Source organism: Mauremys mutica, chromosome 1 (genome assembly GCF_020497125.1).
Source record: "Mauremys mutica isolate MM-2020 ecotype Southern chromosome 1, ASM2049712v1, whole genome shotgun sequence".
Taxonomy (NCBI): Eukaryota; Metazoa; Chordata; order Testudines; family Geoemydidae; genus Mauremys; species Mauremys mutica.
In genome coordinates this window covers 267,087,344-267,107,372 of record NC_059072.1, presented here as the reverse complement: position 1 = coordinate 267,107,372, position 20,029 = coordinate 267,087,344, and the positions used below count along the sequence as shown (strand labels likewise).

Here is a 20,029-nt window from a genome sequence, read left to right as displayed (position 1 = left end):
AAAAGGAGTATGACCTTGTTGTGACCTGGGATATGATGCTGAGGAGACTACAAGGGCTGTGACAGCTGGCCTTTTGCCAACATCTTTTTGTGGTGAAGGTGTGGTCTACTGGTCTACATACATCTTGTGCCCAAGTTAGTAAAATCAGTACAACCCTCTTGTATGGTACTCTTATTTTTAAGAGTATCCACACAAGAGGGTTTGGTTACATGGTGCACAAACTGTGGAGGATATCACTAAGGTGTCTCCTACAAACCCTTCAAAACTGGTGCCTTCAAAACTGCTTTTTACCACTAGGTAAGATATTAAGACACTAGTAGCATTCCCCATTCTAAGTATCTGGTCTTAGTGGTAGCAATCTGATTAAACAAATAAAGAATAAAAGTATTTCATATTTGCCCTGTTTTCTCAAATTTACTACATACAATTTTTTAAAGTGGAAGAATATTTTACACAAAACTGCTTTAGAGAAAGATGGGTTATTTTAAGAAAGCAAGAGGCAAAATTAATGAGCCATACTTTAATAGCAATAAGCCTTATGACAGTGTGCATTAATAGCCCATTGGTGCATTTCAGAGGTGGCAGAACCTACATGCCAAAACCCTACTGACTTATACCCTGGGAAGGCTTATTGCTATTTTAACAGTAAGTTGCTTTTTGCAGTGACTTCACTTTCCCCCCATTGCAAAGAAGAAGAATAAAAGGGTGTTTGTCCTTGGGTGGATTTTAGTCTTGCGTGGTCTCAATCCCTGTAGTTACTACCTACCGGGGTGGGAGTACTTTCCACTTCTTGCTCAACTTGGCCCCCATACTGCCACCGATCCCGGTTTCAGTGGGATTACTCAGGATCGCAAAGGTAAGCACGTGTGTGTTTCCAGGAGCAGGGTCCAAGTGGTGAACTGTGTGCTTGGGTCCTGTAGGCACAGGATGGGTGGGGACTACAGACCCAGGGAAGAGCGCAGGTGAGAAATAGTTGAAGGGGGCTGTGTGTGGTGGTCCTTCCCCGCCCCGCCCCCGCGAGGTTTGGGTCAGGTTGGGTGGGAGCCCTACACCAGGGTCTGCAGGGGCGGTGGCAGGGCGCTGGGGAGTGCCCCCTGGGGGCGGGGGCGGTGGGTGATGGGGAAGCGCGTCCTGGCAGGGCGGGGGGCGGATGCAGCCTGTGCGAGTCCCTCGGGGGTGGGGGGCACGTTTGAGGGGTGCAGGAGCTGCAGTGTCGCTTTGGGGGAGGGAGGCGGAGTCACCGGGGGAGCTGCACCCTCCCCTCCGCGCACAGGGCGGGGTGGCCAGGCCCGGCCCAGCCTGGAGCGCGTCGCTGGCTTGTGTGGAGCCGCGGCGGGAGAGAGGCGGCAGCTAAGCCCCGCGGTCGCCGGGCGGACACAGCCAGGGCCCCGCCAGCAGGTCAGAGGCGGTGCGGGGGTGCGGGGCAGGGCCGCGGGGGTGCGTGTCCGCGGGGGCCGTGCGCGGGGGCAGCGAGGCGCCCAGGGGCTGGGGGACGAGGGCACCGGCAGACGGGCCTGCAGCGCGCCGCGGGGCTGAACGGGTCCCCGGGTGCCGGGGCGGCTTTTTGTTCGCTTCGTTTGGGGGCCTGCGCTTGTTTGTCGCTCCGGCTCTGACGAGGCGCGGGGGCTCAGGCAGCGCCGCGAAACCCCACCCACCCCCAGGCTCCGCTTTGCCTCCTGCGGCTCCCACGCTGCAGACGGGGAGACCGTACCGGGCTTGCTGGGCTCCCGAGTGACAAGCAAGGCAGGCGTGTGTCAGCTCTGCACCTGTGCAGGAAACTCGTGTCGGGGGGGGACGTTGACCCAGGGCCCTTCTCCAGCGCGTCCCCACCCCAGTGAGGAGTTACGGCTGAAGAGCGCTAAGTTGCCCTGCTTTGTTGACATGGGCAAGTGTTTATCCTTAAACTTTGGTGCGTTTCCCACGTCTTTGGTGCGTTTCTAAGAAGTTGGGCTGCCCCAGCGGTGATAACCACTGCGTTAGACAGGAGCTTCATGCTCTTCCTCGGGACGGGGAGAACTCTGCTTACTCCCTATTATATGTGGTTCAATGGCAATTGATAGTTCTGTTAACTCAGCATTTGGCACACTGCGCTTGGTAGAAAGTAGCAGTGAGCAGAACTGATGTTTTTGTTTCTTCTGGAAGAGGAGATCTCTGATTAAGGCCTTGTTTACATTAGCATTTTTCTTCAAATTTATCGCCATTGCAGTTCTGCTGCTGGCAGTAGTGGCTAGGTGGGCTTATGCAGATATCTTTCCAGAAGCCACTGGTGCCTCTTAACTCATCTAGACTTGCTGTAATTAGGGTTAGACAATACTGTGGCTAAAACATCAGTGGCCTATCTGTACTAGCTCTTCCTTTACTGCTACTGTGCCTCTGGTAGAGCTGTGCTGGTGGGAGTGAAACAGTGGGAAGTTTGAATAAAAATGCTGGTTTGTAATCACACCCTGAGAAACTGGGGAAAACACTTAAGTACCCTCCTCTGTTGCCAATTATATGCAGAAAGTCTGTAGATAGATAATGTTGATTAGAAGATGTCTTTTCACTTTAAAAAAAAATCCTTATTTTCAATCAGTTTCTGTTTTGAGATGTTTTGTCTGTCACAGTTTTAGACCTGTTCTACTCCTGACCACAAGTACAAATAACATCAATAATAATGCATACATATATTTGAAACAGCATGACCTACGTTGAGATATACTTTAACTGTAGTGTGAAACCATGCAGGGATAATCTAACTAGTGAGAATGTTTATGGTAGTCGTTTCAAATTGCTGTATTTTGAAAGTAATCCAGAATTATAATTAGGAGCAGAATGTAATTGTTTTCTTAAATATATGTGACTCAGCGTGTAACTTTAAAACACTGTTTATACCATGGTGTGTGGATTAAAAAAATCCTTTTGATCCTCATTACCTACAGTTCTTGCATTGGGTTTTCTGACACTCAATGTGTATTTGAACACTGAAGTGTCATCCAGAGGATACTGCTCTTGAGGAATGGTCTCTAGCATTGCTGTGCCAGGCTGGTAGAAAACCTCTTTTACACTTGCTCTTAAAATGTGTTGACACTGGAGAGAAAAAAAGTTCAGCATCAGCACTACCAGTTTTGGAAACTATAGTGTAGACTGGGCATCTGGCGTGGTGGTAAAAATATCTGCACACAGTCAGCCGTTCAGCTCACATGTGCTGGCACTGGTGCTTGAAAAACTCAGTTTTTCTAGTATTGTTCAGTGCCAGGTTGGCATGTGTTTGAAGGATAAGAGAGCACCTAGTGGGACAAGAGCCGTTCTCTTCCTCTCTTATGATAAGGCTTTTTGAACACCAATTGTCATCTTGTTCCCCTCTGTATGCTGCTCTTCTCCCAGATTACCATGAATGCCTTGGTTTGCTTCTGTTATTCCAGGCTACTGGTATACAAGGCTATTGTGCTTCAGCCACTGGCACTCACTACAGCTTATGTAGACCCTGATCCAAAATGTAGGTATAGGTGGCCTGACCCCTTGATTTCACTGCAGCTCTGCACAGGTGCATAGATCTGCCTATGTTGAAAACAGCTTGCAGCTTCAGGGCCACAGAATGGTCTTGCAGCCTGCTTGTTTTGCTATATTAGCATTGGTCTCCTCATGAGTGGAATGGTTGCATGTGCAGCCACACAGGTTGTCATTTGTAGGCCCAGCGGTGCTATTATGTGTGTAGTCCCAACATAGTTTTCCTTCTGAAGTTTAATTCCTCCCTTCATCATCACAGCCTTTTCTTCTTTCTTGGGTCCAAACTAACCTGCCTAGAAAAACTCAAGAGCCTTGCACATAGGCATTAAATCTGTAAAGTAGATTCTACTCTACTTATCAGAGTAGAACCCCAACTAAATCTTTCTTCAAATGATTCCTACAACCCCATAATCATTTTTACTGTTCTTCTCTGAATTGTTTCCAGTTTGTTGATAGCTTTTTGATGCTGAAGTGCTTAGAGAAGATGTGAATGCAGTAGTCAATAGCAGAGATGAAAATAACTTAGAAGCTGTTTTTTCAACACTGGTAGACTCCCAGCTGGGCCTACTCCCCCCACCCTCCGATAGCTGTTTAAACTGTGCTTGTGTGTATTTTTTTTCTAGAGTATATAAAAATAAAGCTTTCATACTCTTCTTATTAGCTACTTTTATAATACCTTTTTCACAAGAGAGTCATGTAGTATCTTAGTGAAACCACTTAGATGTGTGTGTAATTTTACATGCTGCCAGTGGTAAGTCATAGAGGTCTGATTCTGGTCTGTTGATGTTAGATATCGTGAAGGGCACCCTAGAAACACCTGATCACATGTATATGGTGCTTAAGATAAAGCTGTGAATTTTGTCTCTCCCAACTTTAGCAGCTTTTTGTTTGCTATGGTTGTTTGGTGTTATGCATATGTAATCCTTCATCTTTCCTTATTGCAGAAAAGCTTTTGCAAAATGATGAGTCTTGTAGTGTACTCTGAAAACTGTCATGCTTAGACTCTGCCTTATTCACTTCAGTAGATTTTCCATGGTTGAGTGTTCCTGACCCAGCATGCCTTATTTGTGTCTTTCAAGAGCTTCACCTTTGGCAGCAGGATTGTCCCAGAGGAGTGCAGCTCAGTAGATAGGTGATTTCTCATGTAAACTGGTCCCAGCATGTTGACTGTCTTAAACATTCAGACACATTGGTACTAGAAGTGAACTAGGAGTTGAAGAGTGCACAGCATCAGTGTGATATGTTCTTTAGAGCTTTTCAGCTAAGGAGGTGGGTGGTTGCATTCTAAACAAGTTAGACTTCCTGTGTAGCCTTCACTTTCAGCCCGATACATTGGGTTACAATAGTTAGTGTCTTGATTAGCTTCTTGGTGTTGCTCTTCTCACTAGCAACACTTCATATTTGTTTTCAAGTTGAGCTAATGAGAGTTTTTTTCTGGTAGGCACTCTAATAACCTTGTGACTATGTCTGCTGAAATGATATAAAAGTCAGTATTGTCAGAATGCTCTTGACAATGGCGTCTGTTGCATCTCAACGTTACTATTCTATATATGTTCTTGTATTTCACTCATCACCATAGTATCTGAATGCCTTCCAATAGTGCATTAAACAACATGAATAACATCCATCACGTTTCTTCTCTCATCCTCTTCCTAGGGGAGAAGTGTGTGCAGTGGAGTGTCTTGTTTCGGTAGGTATTAAAAAAAAAAATGTTGCTGTGTATTTGTATTAGAGAAAATGCACCTTACACTTGGAACAGAAGCTGGGGAGGTTTGTGATGGTCCTTAGTTCCTGGGGTAGTCCTAGGGAGGGGGCCGTAATGAGGTGATGGTCTGTCATTGTCCAAGGGAGGGGGTGGGATTTAGTGTTCTCAGTATTGACATCTACACTGAAGATCAGTCCAGGGTATGACCTGTGAAAATCCTGTATCTTATAACTATCAACGTGCTTTTTTCTCAGAGGTAGCTATCAGGTTGTTAGAAGGGGATATCCAAATTAGTTGATGAGGAATTCTGTTTAATTAATTAAATTTATTTTTATGGAGAGTGGAAGAAGCCGAAAATGTAGAGAAGGTAGTGCACATGATGTAGGGAAGGAAAGGGTTAGGAAATAGAGCCCATCCATTTGGAGAACTCTGTTGATAGGAGTAAATCTCTCTTTTGTAATCCTAATAGGTAGTGAATGAAGTATTGCATGAACTTTGACTCTGATACAATTTCTCATAATATACATTTTGATAGCGGTGGAATTAAATCTTAGGCCACATCTATACTACCACTTATTGAAAAAACACCCCCCTCAGCAACATAAATTTCACTGGCATAAGTGGTAGCGTGCACAGTGCTATGTCAGCGAGACATAGCTACTACCGCTCGTTGGGGGGTGATTTAATTATGTTGATGGGAGAGCTCTTAGCCGTCGGCATAGAGTGGCTACATGAGAGACCTTACAGTGGGACAGCTGCATTGATAGTTATCCCACTGTAAGGTCTCTAGTGTAGACATAGCCTTAGTGTAAACTATTTGAGCCATACTGTCATCACATGTAGCTGTCCCAGGGTCTGCTGCTTGTACTGCTGACATGTTATATTGACTCTATTTCCTTGGTCTTTGTAGCTTTTGCTTTTACTTCTTTGGTGCAAAACATTCCTGTTGTTTGTGCAGAGTCATCTCTGATCTATTGGTAGGTCTGCACTTACGACAGAATATAGAATACCAATGCTGCAAACCCAGCCAGCACACATATAAATAGCAGCATAGATGGTGAGGCACTGGTTAGTCTAATAGTGCCCTACTCTGCTTTCTACATGCCCAGGCAGTGCTGCTCAGCTCTTCACTGCTATTTTTTAGCAATGTCCTGCTGTGGAAGCCATGCCCGCTGCAGTGAAAAACTCTGGTGGGCGGAGCTGCCAGAGCCTTTCCCCACTGCCTCCCTTCCATCAAAGCCTTTCATTGCCACATGTAGGTACACACCCCAGTAAGGGTGGATGCAGCTTTCCTTTTGCTAAGGTGTGTTACTAATGTACCCAACATGCCACTGCAAGTGTAGACAAAGTATATATTTCCATCAACCTAAGGTGATAACAGGAACAGGTGAAGGTAGATGATTGTGCATATGGCTGTTATTCTGTAGAGTAATTACGCAAGAGATCATAGGTAATTTAATATATGAAAGGCACTATACAAAGTACTCTAGTACTTCACAGCAATCAAGCAAGCTAAATCAAAAGGGCATTTTTTGAGATGAGAATTAGTTTGGTGCAAAACCAAACAATAGTGATTTATTTAAATAAATTTGCATTTAAATAAGTGATTTATTTAAAACTAGCATGACAGAAAGAAAAATTTGCTTAAGTGTACACAAACTGGTAAACTGCCCCAAACAGCCTGTTAACCAAATGTCTCGTTGCTGGTTAGAAGTCATAGCTTTCTCCTACCCTCACCTCTGAGAAAGAAAGAAAACCTTCTATTTAAATACCCTCTGCCTGTCCCCTCTGCCTAGATACCCTGTTAATCACATTGGGGTGTCCCCTCTCATACATACAGGCTGCCAATCACTGTAAAGGCCCAGGAGTCCACCCCTCCACATCTCACTTTAAAAAACCCCAAAACTAGCCAGCTGACTCTCATTTTCTGTGAAGCGATAGGTGTTCCCTCTGCTGACAGAACAAATCAGGGAGGCTGCTGTCTGTGTCCAGTGTACACCCCTGAGCAGCTAACCCGGGTGCAACACAGCAGGCCCAGACTGATAAGTTCAGTGGCAGTTTATAAGCAAATGGTGCCTACCCGCAGAAATATGTATCTGTATAATTTTTATATTTTAAATCTACATCCCAAAAGTTCATGAAAATAATAGAATAGTTTTTAAATGAGTTGAATCAGGTTGCTAAAGTGAGTCAATATTTTTCTTACTAAATGAATGGGGAAATTTAAAATATGGTTGGTTAGGTTTCATCTTTTTGGATTTGGAGCTGAATAAATACTTAAGAAAACATGCTTTTAGATTTAATGGGTCATTCGATAATTGTCCATTAGACCACTAGCCTAAGATTCATGCTGGCTGCTGACAGTGCTTAAATTTCATGCAGAATTTGCAATGGATAAGAGGTGGACAGCTGAAGCCTCTCAGAAGATGCAAGCACATAAAAATATTTTGGAGGTAAAACTAAGTAACAGAGACATTCCAGAATTAACACCTAGTTTAGTTAAATGAAGGTAATTCATAACCTCCATTGCAGGCAAATCCTGCTCTCTCTGCATAGCCTTGGGGGCCATCATGTAGAATCAACATGATTTTTGCTTCCCAAGATGTGGAGCTGGAATTGGGGAACACATGCAGCAGATACACATGCTCTGAAAACTAAAGGGATCTTATGGTGTACAGCTAAGGGGATTTTAGGGGTGGAAGCCAGCAGATCCTCCTATTAGATAGATTCATCAGATTTTTTTCTTCCTGTATCTGGTTTGAGTAGAAGCAGAGAGCTGAGGTGAAGGTGGTTTTCAGGAAGAACGTCTCACTATACAACTCTGTTGTTCAGTAGGGTGAGGATCCGGAATATGGACAGTTCACATCTTTGCATTGTTTTCAGATGTCTGTCTGTTGACCTGTCGTGGAACAGGGTAACACAATAAGCTCAGATTCAGCTGAGGCAGCACCAGGCTTATTCCGAGAGCACAACACAGCACCTAATGGGTAAGGAGCAGCTTTTGTGTTGAGCAGACACTGAGTGGCACTAGCTGAATTCTTACATACCAGGTATGGAATGCCCTCTTGTGAGCAACAGCCAATATGGGGTGAGATATAGCAATTCAGTTACAAACCCTGCACTGGCTGTGTGAGTTCCTTACAGGACCCAGGAAGATGACACTACGGGCTTCTCTATAGGAGGGATTTAGTTTGCACTGAGTTGGCGCACAGTAGATGGTGCACAATATGTAGACATGCTAATAGGGTGTACACAGGAAAGCTGTACTCTCTTTCAGTTTGCATCATTATGTACACACAGCAGGAGCCTGGTGTGCACTAAGCATGCAGCATTTCGGGAGGGTATCCCCAAAATGCTTTACTTTGCTGCTGAGCTATGTGCATTCTGGGTTTTTTTTCTTCACTGCGTGTTGTGGGATAATGTAGTGGAGGTCAATGAAACTCTGGGATTTGGGGTCAAACTCTAAAAAATCCACTCTCTGTCTCATAGTTCCTACCTTTTTGGGTGGGCTAGTACCATTTTTGAATTGCTGTCATGGAGAATTAGATGACTGGGGCTGTTGTCATGCAGGTGTGTGCTGCCATGCAGAAGGTACTGTTTCACTGGTTTATGAAGTTTGGTAATGCACAGGAGATTGACTGACTGCTTTTCATGGATGGAGTTCCCAAATTGTATTGGGGCAGTCGATGAGACACGTGTGTGCCTATCATTTGACCCACATTCGGCTTTGGAGTTTATAACCAGATGGGGATATTTCTCCATGGTGCTCCAAGGCCTGGCTGACCACTGTGGCAGGTTTACAAACCTAAATGTAGGGTAGTTTGCAAAGGTCCACGATGCTAGGATCTTTTGGAACTCATGCTTGTTTACCTTAATGCATAATGGATAGTTTGCTCCCAGGATCACTATGGCTATTAATGGTGTGGAGATTGCTCTGGTTATCTGGGGAGACCAGTTTATTCTCTGCTTTTGTAGCTAATGTAGTAATTTACAGGCCACGGAGACAGAAGGCAGTAATGATTGTGTGCATAGTTGCAGAATGACAGCGGAATGGGCATTTGGCCTTCTGAAAGCAAGGCAATGCTGTCTTATGGCTAGACATAAATTTATGGTACAACAAAGTTTTCCCTAAGGTTATATCTCTGTGTTGTATTTTTGCACAGTATTTGTGAGAGTAAGGGGAAGAGTCTTAACAGGGGAGGCTGAGGTGCAGAGACTTGTTTGGTGATATGATCAGCCATCAAGGCTTCTGCCAGAAAGCATAAACCACTAGGGCAATTCTGCTAGGGGTGCCTTTCTTTTTCAGGCCCCAGGCTCAAATGTGGAAATGTATGTCCAGCACTTATCCCGGTTGTGGGGGTGGTGCTGGGAGCAGTGTTGGATTGTGAGCATTGGAGTTGCTTTCATTGGTCGCAGAAGTAGCATGTGTTTACCTGCCCCGTCCGCAGGTTCCGCCGATTGTGGCTCCCACTGGCTGCGAATTGCTGCTTCGGGCCAATGGGAGCTGCTGGAAGCGGCGCAGGCCGAGGGACTTACTGGCCGCCGCTTTCAGCAACTCCCATTGGCCCGGAGCAGCGATCCGCAGCCAGTGGGAGCTCCGATCAGCCGGACCTGCTGACGGGGCAGGTAAACACACCGGCCCAGCCCCCCAGCGGCTTTCTCTACTTGGAAAATGTTAAAAATTTTGCTCATAGTGATTGTAACAACATGAGACACAACTTTAATATGAAGAAGTCTGAAATTCAAATAAAGAATGGTGGAGGGGAGCAGCACACAACAACGGGTGGGAGGCACTCTCCTGTTCTCAGGTGTGTGAATGTCTTGCTTTTGCTGGTTCATGTTTTTCTGGAGTTGAGAGTTGGGGCTCAAAGTTGCCAAGTGCATTGAATGGCTTGAATGTACTGGGCTCCCACATTTTGATGTTCACGCTTCTCTGTGACGGTACTGGGAAGGGGACTGACCTCTGCAGGAGTACAGCAGTGGGGCTACAGCAGGGAACATCTGCTGGTGTTCCCAAATACCCTGTATTATCCAGGGGCTTCAGAACATGGCTCAGTCCTAGTTGAGGGCACTTCATTGACTGAGGACCTAATAGCAGCATGTGTTCCAGCAGAGCATTGTGCCTGTGCATTGCCTCTGCGAATAACTTTTTTTTTATACCCGTCTGTCTTCATGATATTTCTGGTTATGGCAGCGCTGTCCCAAGCCACTTAATTTCTGCCTCTGGATAGTTGCCCATCTTTCTCCCGCTCATATTTAAAAAACACCATCCAGCTCTCTGTAGTTCTTTTTGTGAGCCTGTAAGAGGGCTCCGGACATGTCACTCTTAGGGCTGGTCTACACTATGGGGGGTATCGATCTAAGATACGCAACTTCAGCTACGTGAATAGCATAGCTGAAGTCGAAGTATCTTAGATCGATTTACCTTGGGTCCTCACGGCGCGGGATCGACGTCCGCGGCTCCCCGTGTCAACTCCGCTACCGCCGCTTGCTCCGGTGGAGTTCCCGAGTCGACGGGAGTGCGTTCGGGGATCGATATATCGTGTCTAGATGAGACACGATATATCGATCCTCGAAAAATCGATCGCTACCCGCCGATACTTAGACTACTTAGAAATTAGACTTCTGTTTCTTCCCCTTCAGGTTGGACAGCTGCTCAGCTGCTGATAAAGGCCCTGTCCTGGGGGGTGTTGCTGCTGGAGGTCCTGAGGAGTTGAGAAAAAAGCAAGCGGTTATTATTCATATTACAACTATTTTCATAGAAGTAATCGTAGCATTTTTTTTTAGTCCTCTGTTTCTGAATTCCATTCCCTGAGGTTCATCCCAGACTTGGGGAAACCTCCGATGGTAAGTGGTGTGTGCATGGGGGCAAGATTGAGATGTTCCTGGTTTGGGTCTTCAGTTATTATAAGAGGTCTGAGAGGTTAGTGGGGGCAGGATAGTAGTCCCCTCGGTATTTCCATTAGATTGTCCTGATTCCTGATGACAGAGAGGCAGAGAATGGTCTTATTCAGAAAGGTAAAAAGGGCAGACCAGTTAGAGATGCTGTGAAGTTACCTAGATGGCCTCCCTCATCCCACCCCCCCATAAAGCTGCAGGAGGAGAAGGAGTTGTGAGCTATGCCAAAGGTGGTGCAGCTGTCCCACAGAATGTCTGGATTAAAGTCGAGCAATTTCTCAGTCTTGTATTCTGTTTAATGTCCCCTGCAGACATTCAGAAAGTTCAGAGAAAATAGCCTGGGTTCTGCACTGATTATTTGAAACCTTTACTGTTCCCAGGTCTTTCCCCATCCCCCCCATGAAATATGTAACCTGATGAAAAGCCATTAAGAGCTGCCTGGCTATGCTACTACTAACCTAAATGTCTTTTCCTGTACAAATCCCTGTAACAGGTTGTTTGTACCTGAGCAGGGAGCAGTAGCCCGAATGCCCACACCTAGGTATACCTCATGTAAGCTGTGAATACTAACTAAACTTTTTTTTGTGTAATGGCTGTTTCAATAAACATTTGAATTTCACACAACTAAATAGTATCATTATGGAATGTTCTGTGGGAAGGCAGGGGAGGGGAAGTAGAGGCTGTCTGAGCCTGCACCTTGCAAGTTTTGAGCATGTGAATGGAGTTAGGGGTGTGGGGACGGGATGCAGCATTTACCAGGAAGGAGCGATGTAGGGAGGGACAAAGAAATTCATAGATGAGAAGTGGATGGGTTTGAAAATAGATAATGGACAGGGCTTCAGCACAAGACAAAAGCTGATTGCCTGGCTGGTCCAGCCGCCATTTTGAAATTGTGTTGCGGGAGGGGTTGGGGCAGTATGAAGGCAAACCGCATTGGGTGAGGGAGGGAGGGGATTGAGACTTGGGAAGGTTTCTAGCTCACATTTATCAATAATGGCAGTGGCTATGAGGCACCTGGCACTGAAGTTAACACAGCAGTCTAGCATAATAATAAATTGAAGATAGGTCCCCTCAATAGGATCTTCCTCCTGTGTCCTGGGCTGGATTTGGGTCTGGGAATTGGGTGGCTGTGAGTTCCGAAGAGAGCTTGGCTGTTCGGGGAGATCGCTTCACTGTCCCACTTGTTGTCTACAGGGGCCATAGTGTGGAAGTGGCGGAATACTACTGTTCACAAGGGCCCAGAGTTCTGTTGTGGTGTTCCTTACAAAAACTCCTACCCAATTGCCTATAACATGGACTGGACACATGCACGCCAGTAGGCTTTTTGTTATCCCTTATGGTTTTTCGGGTGTTCACTCTTTATATGGCACTGGTAGGCATTCTAGCTGTGACCCTTCTTAGGCATCAGCTTTGAGATTCCCCACAAAACGTTTCTTATTGTGGTGGTTGGTCACAAGAGTTGCCTGCACAGTTGCTTGTTCTCAGATAGCGAGGAGATTAAGGATCTCACCACGGCTCCAAGAGACTGCTCGAGGCATGTTGTAAGACTGCTGGAGTAATACCACTATAATGCTGTTATGCTGACATATTTGAATCCCGGAGCAAATGGATCGATTCTGGTCCCATGCCAGAATTTAAACCTCTGGTCAACTTGACTCTGGAGTAGTGGAGGCTACACATATAAACAAGTCAGTCACGGATACCCACAAAAGCAGTGTAGGATAGCAGTTGGAGTACCGCCAAAGTAGTGAGGAAGAAGAATTATGTGCACATAAAAAGTAAATCTGCATTAATTCAATTCACATCAGCTTTAGTATAGTTTGAAAGAAGACTCCAGAATTTGCACTGGGTAGGGAGTTAGTGCACTTTAAGGGTTTGCATTGTGTGTATGCAGGCATTTTCAATCAGCACTAACTCAAATGAGTATGGACTAAACCCCCTCTGTAGACAAGTGCTACACTGATTGCTTTACATTCAGTTCACATTTGAAAGGTTTTCTTCTCAACCTTACAGGCTACAAACATGGGGGTTTTTGGTTATTTTTAAGAAAGTTTTGGTTATGCACTATTCGGGTTAGAATAGCACTCAGAGTCCTCAACCAGATTGTTCCTCATTGTGCAGGGTACTATAGCTGGCACATTATCCCAATGTTTGTAATGAGGGAACTTTTCTACTCACCATTGGTAAATGCATTTGTCAAGCCCTGGCTCACTGACTTACTGTTTACATGACTGTCTTAAATAGTATTTGTACTTCTGTGTGATTCATTGTGAGTCATAAAACTGTGTTGTTGCATAATGTGCAACAGCTGAAGCTAGCTAAGAATTTTTGTTTTGCATTTAACTAGATGGCATAGCACTAAAGAAAACAGGACTATGGTTGGAAGGGTCTTTTCTGAAATGGGTAAAGAAATACAATTCATGTTTGCTCTCAATTTTAATAACTCTTAAGGATTAATTTTCAGACTGATGGTTTATTGAATTATAAACAGCATTTTCAGTTGTCTCAAAGAAAATGAGAATTGTTTTCCAAAACACAGCTCTCGTATAAATCTATTAATAGACCCTACATTTATTATTTTAATGGGTTTATTGTATATTATCTATTTTACATTAACTTCTTCAGTAAGAAATTAGTTGTCCTGCAAAAATTCTCCTTTTACAATTAATTTTGTAGCAAACCAGAGAGTTGTTGAACAGCTTGGAAGATAAAGAGGGTGTGCACAAATACAATGACTAAGTTGTAATCAATTATGTTGAATATGCACTTCCATACTTAAAGGAACACTCACAGTTTAATAATGATGAGCAAGATTCTCAGCTGAAGTAAATGGACGCAATCTATATTTCAGAAATATGGGGCCAGATTCCAACCTGGTATAAATTGATAGTGGAACTATACCGATTTACATCAGCTAAGAATTTAATCCCATATTTTAAACATATGTGTTCTTGTCAACATTATAATATTTTCAGTTAAGTGAAACTTCAGAACACAAGTTTGTTTTTCACTGGGATGTTTCTTCACATTTTGCATTATCTTTCGGCATGGAGAATCTCTCATAATGGAAATAAAATTGTCTGTTTCACAACTGGTTCTCCTGCAGGACAAATATTGCCATGTTTGGATTACAAACATGGTAGAGGAAATCTTTTGTTAACAAGGAGACTTTCAGCTGGAATTAAGAAAAAAAGTGTTGAAAGTTTTAGTTTTATAAAACTTAAGTTTTTGTTCAAGTAAGATGTGACAGTGTCTCTTTAAATAGATGGTCATTCTCCCAGACCACTGTCTGACTTGGGACCTTATCTATATTAGGGAACTCTTCCTACATTTTTAAGCTATTGCTACTAGCAGTTCAACTCCTCCAGTATTACAGTTAGAGCTTACATAAACAAGTTATATCTGTCCTGTTGAGAACTTCATACTTAACAGATGGCCTTTGGTATCTTTTTATTTTGTTCAAATCATTATTAAAAACATGTGCCCCGTACTAGCCACATGAACTAACAATAACTGATATCAGAGTAGTAAGTAGTCATTTTTTGTGTGAAGCAGCACCAGAGAGGGATAAGACACATGCTTTGTCAGTGGGTTTCACAGCTGTTTGCTGACAGCAGAGGAATGGTGAGACTCAGGGACCTTTGGTTCCATTCCAGGCTCTGTGGGGGAGTTTGGTCTTGTGTTCAAAGACTCTTCTGCCCCGTTCCATCCAACTACTGTCATGTCTCTTCCCCGCCCCGGTCCTTATCCCAGGTATATTCTCCTTTGTAACCCAGTCCCAGTTTCCGCTCCTCAGACTTCTTGACCCAGTCTCTTCCCACCTACTCCCAGTCTTATTGCCTAGCCAGTTGCAGTTCCCGCCTCACTTCTGGGGCTGTCTAAATCCCAGCCCTTTGCCCCTTCCCTGGGTTCTTGTTGCAATCTCTTTGCCCAGGCAGCTCTATACTGCCCTGCTCCCCCCCACCCCCTCAGGATCTCAGTTCTTCCCCTCCATCTTTCATTCCCCGGTCCTCAGGCTCTCTCTCCCCCACCCTGCCCATGGCTGCTTGGCCCACTTGACTCCTTCATTCCACCACATCTGCTTTGGCGCTTGTTCCCTCAGTATTCAGAGGCACCTTCCTCCTTCACATTGCCTAGGTGCCAGCAGGAGGGTCAATGAGAGTACAGAAGAGAGAGTCTCTTACCCTAGCCCTGAACAGCAATCGCAGGGAAAGTTCTGAGCGCCTGTATCCCCAGACTGGAACATGCTGAATTGAGGTATGGAGATGACACGTGTGTAGTACAGTCACATACAGGAGATGTAGCATGCAAATTTGGGCAGGTGTTCATTGCAACAGCAAAAGGTACATCCTTGGTACAAAGGCCAGTTGCCTGCCAAATGTCCTTGTCCAAAGTGTAGGGTTGCTAGACCTTCTCAACAAAATGATTGTAAGGATTTTTTAACATTGCAAAACATGTTTTCCCCTAAACTCGTTCTTAGAAATGTCTGACCCATTTTAGCCGAAACATTTAAAAAAACAAACGGGGGGAAACAAAACAAACGGGGGGAAACAAAACAACCCACTACAGCCTGAGGCAGATGCTCCGGATGGAGAATTTCAGCCCACCTTGTTAAAGTTTGGCACTATTACAAGAATCTGAAAATATGGTCATGTAATAAATAGGTGGTGCTGCTAGCTCCATCTATAACATAGGCTATCTCCAGTAACTCCACAAACTTTTTTGGATTCAACTGGCTGCGGAGGTGGTCTCAAGGAGGTACCTGGATGTGGAGAGAATATATGGCCTGTGAACCAGTTTGGGAAGGATGTGCTAGTTGCAGGGGTTATTGTGAAAGAACATGGGGAGATGCATATGGGGAAAGAGAATAAATAGGACTTCAAAGCTTTTGTCATTGACTGAATGTAGGGGCTGTTTCAGAAAAGAGGCCAGCGTGGACTGGTAGGAAAGAGAGCAGAGAGATGCCAGAAGGCTGGGATAAGAAGCTTGGACTTGCTGCACTGGCGGAGGGGAAGCCAGAATAGGGAGACAAAGGGAAGAAAGGGTGGAGTTGTGGTCAGATTGGTGGGCAAAGAAGATAGTCACAGCAGCTATGAGGGGCAAGGATAGGGCAATTTGCATTTTATGGAGGCCAGAGAGGAGGAGAGTGCAGTAATTAAGAGGAGAGGTGATGAGGCCTGAAGAAAGTTTTAACTGTAGGGATAGAAGAAGAATGGGTTTTGGAAATGCTTCATTTCAGATATGCAAAACAGTCAATAATAAACAAAGGGGCCTTGGGTTACAACTTTTAAATGAATGAGAGCTTTGTTTTTGCCTTGTCTATTCATATATTTAAGCTTTTTTTTATACAGTTTAAAATATATTTGGCTTAATGTATTTTTCTAAAAAGGACTCACATTTGTTTACAGCACAGCACTACTGTAGATTTCTTATATTTTTACATGTTTAGCTTTTAATTAATTGAAAGTTCATGTTCCTTTTTTAAAAAACATAACCCTTCATTCACTGTCTCCTTTTGCTGCGGTTTTCTGTTGCAGTAGAACATAATGGCATTCTAGCAGCATTTGTGTTTTAAAGTGAGGAAGCTGGTACATGATTTAGCACCTCTATTGCTTCACGTAGAACATGGGCAGGCAAACTTTTTGGCCTGAGGGCCACATCGGGTTTCCAAAATTGAATGGAGGGCCGGTTAGGGGAGGCTGGGCCGGTTAGGGGAGGCTGTGCCTCCCCAAACAGCCTGGTGTGACCTGGCCCCCGTCCCCTAGCCGACCCCCCCCCCGCTTCTCGCCCCCTGATGGCCCCCCCGGGACTCTTGCCCCATCCAACCCTGCCGATCCCTGTCCCCTGATTGCCCCCCCAGACCCCTGCCCCATCCATCCCTCCTTGCCCCTGACAGCCCCCAGTCCCCCTGCCCCTGACTGCCCCCCGCTGCCCCATCCAACTGCTCCTCTCATTCCTGACTGCCCCCCCAGACCCCTGCCCCCATTCAATCCCCCTGTTCCCCCCTCTGACCGCCCCAACCCCTGTCCATACCCCCACCCCTGACCACCACCCTGAACTCCCCTGCCCTCTCTCCAACACCTCCCTGCCCCCTTACTGCGCTGCCTGGAGTACCGGGGGCTGGTGGCACTACAGCGCGCTGCCCAGAGCACCAGGACAGGCAGCCGTGTCGCTCGGCTGGAGCCAGCCATGCCACTGCGCAGCACAGAGCACCGGGTCAGGCTGCGACTCTGCAGCTGCGTTGCCTCCCAGAGTGTTGCCCTGGCGGCTCAGTGAGCTGAAGCTGTGGGGAGGGGAAACAGCAGGGGAGGGGCTGGGGGCTAGCCTCCCAGGGCAGGAGCTAATGGGCCGGGCAGGAGGGTCTTGCGGGGCAGATATGGCCTGCGGGCTGTAGTTTGCCCACCTTTGATGTAGAAGGTCCAGCAGTCAGTGTTAAAATTTTGACTTGACGATTGCTAAGAGTCTTCAGAAATGACATACTTCAACCTCACTGCAGATGGACAGCACGTGCAGTCTAATCAAACTGAAGATAGTTTGGGTACTGGTGACCCTGACCCTATGCCTGCCAAGTACATTAAAATGATAATATATTATTGATTGCATTTTTATTGTAAGTGTTCCATAACTGTACACAAAAGTCTGATATCTTGTGAAAGATATCACATATATATCACAGACACTAAACAATAATGTTATGCAGTATTGAGATGTAAACATATTTACATTTCAGGATAGATGTTTTTGTCTGTATTTTTTAAAAAACAAACTTGAAGGCTAAATTATTTGGAATACAGTGCATGAATAAATCTCAGTGACAAAACAGATGAAGCATTGCTTCACTTCTGCAATTCTTTTTATTTTCTATAATACATTTTCGTGTTAACATAAGCTTTTTAAAACCATACCATAGCAAATGTTGACTGCAAGTATGGTAGTGGTGGTTTGTTTCATATAGGTGTCACTTTATCTCCTTGGTAACACTGCTTTCCTGTGAGAGGGAAATTTCTTGTACATCAGTATGGATGCATTGTTTTTACACTTCAGAAGTGCTGTGTTGCCTTGTCAATCATCCTATTACAACCAGTTTAAGACCAGTAGAACTGACGAACTTGTGTGTGATTGGGTACCATATGCTGGGAGGGATTTGTAGAAGGAAGGGCTGCAGTCTTTCAGCAACAGAGTTCAGGCTGTGTCTTTGCTTCATCATCTGAGAGAAAATCCCCAGATAAGGCATAAGGCTTTCAGAGTACAAAAAAATAGGGTGATAATTATTTTACATGAAAATTACTTATCATAATGATGCAAAGGAAAAGATGTGGTCACTTGACCATATCATACGTTTCTGTTCACATTGTAAATATGTCGAATAGACAGAGCTAAACAAGGTAAGAGGATCATTGTCTTTTATTGAATGTTTAAAGAGTTTGCTGCAGTATGCTGCATACCATATGTGTTGCTTGGGAGTCAAGGAAACGAGGTTTCTCCGGGCCTATGTAGTCCTTGGAGGTGAAATGTGAATTTTATATGATCTTGTATGAGTGAATTAATTTTTAAAATGTAAATTGTTCTCTTGAGAAATAGAACACAAGTGTATGTATATTTCATTCAAAATAACACCATTAAAAAAAGGAAATGGCTTGGTATGTTTCAAAAAATACTGTTAGCCTAATTGGATTCTTAGCTGGGTTTTCATCTGATAGTGGTTGCTTGGTTTAATAAAGGCAATTGGTTAACCTAAAAATCAATAAAGTTTACAGTAGATATGTTTGAAGATTCAGAAGGAATTGGAACATGTCTGTTCTAAGCAATTGCTAGTATAATGTCTGAACTAAAAACATGATTGTCATTCCACTATGACTTGTATGAAGGACTGTAAGTGTTTTTTCAATACACAGTGATTCGCTGTGTTCTTAAGGCAAGCTTCTAAAGAGTTTTAGATATTGTCATTTAGTTGAACATTTTCCCTGCCATTTCCAGGTCTTTGTTTTAGGTTTAAAAGTAGAACCTTAATCTAAAACAGGAAAATCAAGGTTAATAATACTTACTGCAATTATCTGATCTTTATACATTTTTAATGAGAACACACAGCCAGCAGAATAATTTAATGAGCAGACTGGCTTTTAAAGCAATGCTTTCACTATGCTGAACAATATCAACTTTCTTGCTGAAAACTAGCAGGAGGAAGCAATGGAGAAGATTTATATTAAATGGTCTTGGCAATGAGAAGGAAAGGAGGTATTTGGGACAGAAGTCTATTAAATTTTACATGGAATGGGAAGTTTGTACTGTATTGTTAGACCATGAAAGCAAGAGTTTATAGTAAATTTCACCAGAACATTGCAAGAGAGGTATGCAAATATAGGATCTAATCCTGTGAGGTGCGAAGCTTCTTCCACTTCCATTGACTTCAGTGGGTGCTGATGTTACTCAGTCCCTCGCACGATCAAACCCATAGATAGCAACAGGAATTAACTCTGTCTTCCAAAACATTGCAGTACTGCAGAATTTCCTGTGTATACAAGATGTAGTATAATTTTAAAAGAACAAGCAAAAAAATCATTGTAATGACTTTAGGTAAAGCAGTGAGAATTTCTCTTATTTTTTCTCTAATGCCTGTTATATTATCTAAGCATTACTACTCAAAGCACTGTTACCCACAGATGTGAAATAATTAAGATTGAGTTGATGAACAGTAAATATCAATGTGTTTAAAGAAGAAAATGGATTTAAAAACATTCTTACTCCCTCTAAACATTAGCAATAGTGTAATTTTCAGAAGAGGTTTTGAATGATTGCACTAGTAACAAGGTAAACTATTTTTTAAAGGTCAACATTATATAGATTCTTATAGACGTACCGTTTGTACCTTTAAGGAGAAGTACAAGACGCTAGCTCAAAACTTCTGATGTTATCTCCCAATTCTTCGTGGTCCACTTATTC

At 44.1% G+C, this 20,029-nt stretch overlaps 1 protein-coding gene across 9 annotated transcripts in view; it reads left to right on the top strand.

Annotated features, from left to right (window-relative positions):
- Positions 1–1,288: 1,288 nt before the first annotated feature.
- Positions 1,289–20,029, top strand: part of MBNL2 (muscleblind like splicing regulator 2) — a 146,953-nt gene continuing 128,212 nt past the window's right edge. For 5 of the 9 annotated variants that reach the window (XM_045009503.1, XM_045009493.1, XM_045009476.1 and 2 more), the window contains exon 1: positions 18,358–18,474. The gene's annotated coding sequence lies outside the window, so the exon portion shown is untranslated. Of the gene's footprint in view, positions 1,399–1,736; positions 1,910–8,081; positions 8,179–18,356; positions 18,475–20,029 lie in introns of those variants that run through there. The other 4 variants (XM_045009464.1, XM_045009454.1, XM_045009470.1 and 1 more) reach the window with 4 other exon arrangements.